Below are 2,662 nucleotides of genomic sequence, written 5' to 3' on the forward strand. Positions count from 1 at the left end.
TAGATAGATAGATAGATAGATAGATAGATAGATAGATAGATAGATAGATAGATAGATAGATAGATAGATAGATAGATAGATAGATAGATAGATAGAGTGGAAACAACTGTAAGCTATTGAAGTTCATAAGAAAATCGTTTATTCCTTTGTCATCACTTTTCTTCTTACCGCTCTTCATTCGATTAACGTTTTGTTCAGAAGCCTACTATATTGAGTCCTACTCCAAGTTATTAGTGTAGTCGTACCTAAGCGGAATAGTAAAACATACATATAATTTGTTTGTGTGTTAGTTTGTGTGTGTGTGATTGTGCGTTTGTATGTATATCAAGATATCAAGAATAGGGTTGCAGAATCTACATAAAAATGCATAAATACACATACAAGAATCGTGTATGTAGTATATATATTAAGTTACATATGTGTAAGTTGAAATTATTTTTTCTACAACATTGAATTAGCTGGTATTATTGGAGTCATCTTTCTATTCTTCATTTTCAGATTGATGTGTTTTTGCTTCATAACTGCAAGAAAATTTCAGTTAGTCAAAAAGTTTTTTTTTAAACTGACCATATTACATATGCGTGTGTGAGTGTGTGCGTGTTGTGTGCGTGTGTGTGTGTGTGTGTGTGTGTGTGTGTGTGTGTGTGTGTGTGTGCGTATTACATGTGAGACTATCGTACCGCCTGTTTCTGTGTATATTTTTATGTACGCATGTGCGTATCTAGCTAGATAGGTAGGTAGGTAAGTACGTGTAGATGTTTGTAGAAAGGAGGGAGAGAATGAATGTGTGTATATATATTTAGACAGAGGGGGAGAGAGAAATAGAATTTGAAGGAGAGAAATTCAGTAATATAATTCAAGAAAGATGTGCGATATACAGAAAGAATTGCGCATAAAGGAAGTAGAAATGCAAGATATAAGATAAAAGCAAATATTCTGTAAATTACAGTAAAGAAAAAAAAATGATTAATAAAACGAGAAGGATTAGATATAAAAAGAATTAAGTCGGGCGGCATACAGTGAAGAATGTAAATATAAAAGGTTCAGAAGGTCCCACGCAGAACTATTGTAGCTGTGAGATATTTGAGAAAAATGACAACAGAGAAAATATGCAACTGAAAAGACTACAGTGAGAAAGACTGATATTGATGGACATTTATGCAAAATACTTCAGGCAAAATAGATATGTGAACAATTAATAATTGTTTCTAGCATAAGTGCACGGCCTAAAAATCTGGTTAAAATTTGTCTGATATCATCGAATCCGGGATCTTACTAGTACTTTATCTTATTGATTCTTGAGGAAGAATGGCAAATCTGACCTCCATAGATTTTAAACTCAGAATGCTAAGAACTGGAACAAACAATACAAATATTTCGATAGTCTCTCTAACAATCCAATAACAGATGTTTCTACGACGAACAGAGGCCTACTGTAGAAACTGGTGGAAGGAAAGAGTAGCCAATAATTCAACTGGTATAGTTGACTGAAACTTTTTCATCGACAGAGAAAAAAGGAAGGACAATATTGATATAGCGTTATTTAAACAGGGAAGAGTGTCGTAACAAGATAAGCCAGAATTTAGTCCGAAGCTCTATGGATAGTATTAGTGTTTTAACAACAAAAATAATCAGACAACAGCCAAGAGAGTACTTGGGGTAAAAGGCAACAAATCATGCTATTAATTATATTCATGTGTGTAGTCTTTTATTCTTTAACTTGTTTCAGTTTGACTGCAGTCATGCTGGAGCGCCGCTTTGAAGGGTTTTAGTAAAGAAAAATTGACGGTAGGACTAATTTCTGAAGCCTAGTACTTATTCCATCGGAGTATTTTGCCGAACCGCTGGATTATGAGGCCGTAAACACTACCGGTTGTAAAGCGGTGATATGGGGTGGAAAAACACACACAAAACACACACACACACACACACACACGCGCGCGCGCACACGCACACACACACACACGCACACGCACACGCGCACACACACACACACACACACGCACACACACACACACACACATATATACGACGGGCTTCTTTCAGTTACCGTCTACCAAATCCACTCATAAGGTTTTGATTTGTCTAAGACTACAGTAGAAGACTGTTGCCCAATGTATATATGCAGCATTGCTGCTTTGATGGCCCAGTAGGTAAGGGTGTTTAAAAGTAGTAACACGACTCAAGCAGAGGTTTTCTAATCTCCGCCAGGAATTACAGGGTGGTTTTACTAAACATTTTCATTAGGCGCAGGAGTGGCTGTGTGGTAAGTAGCTTGCTTACCAACCACATGGTTCAGTCCCACTGCGTGGCACCTTGGGCAAGTGTCTTCTACTATAGCCTCGGGCCCACCAAAGCCTTGTGAGTGGGTTTGGTAGATGGAAACTGAAAGAAGCTCGTCGTATATATGTATATATATATATGTATGTATATGTTTGTGTCTGCGTGTGTTTGTCCCCCCACCATCGCTTGACAACCGATGCTGGTGTGTTTACGTCCCGTAACAAAGCGGTTCGACAAGAGAGACCGATAGAATAGGTACTAGGCTTACAAATAATAAGTCCTGGGGTCGATTTACTCGACTAAATGCGGTGCTCCAGTATCGCCGCAGTCAAATGACAGAAACAAATAAAAGAAAATATATACACACACACACATATCT

The sequence above is a fragment of the Octopus bimaculoides genome, chromosome 16 (assembly GCF_001194135.2).
Source record: "Octopus bimaculoides isolate UCB-OBI-ISO-001 chromosome 16, ASM119413v2, whole genome shotgun sequence".
NCBI classification, from domain to species: domain Eukaryota; kingdom Metazoa; phylum Mollusca; class Cephalopoda; order Octopoda; family Octopodidae; genus Octopus; species Octopus bimaculoides.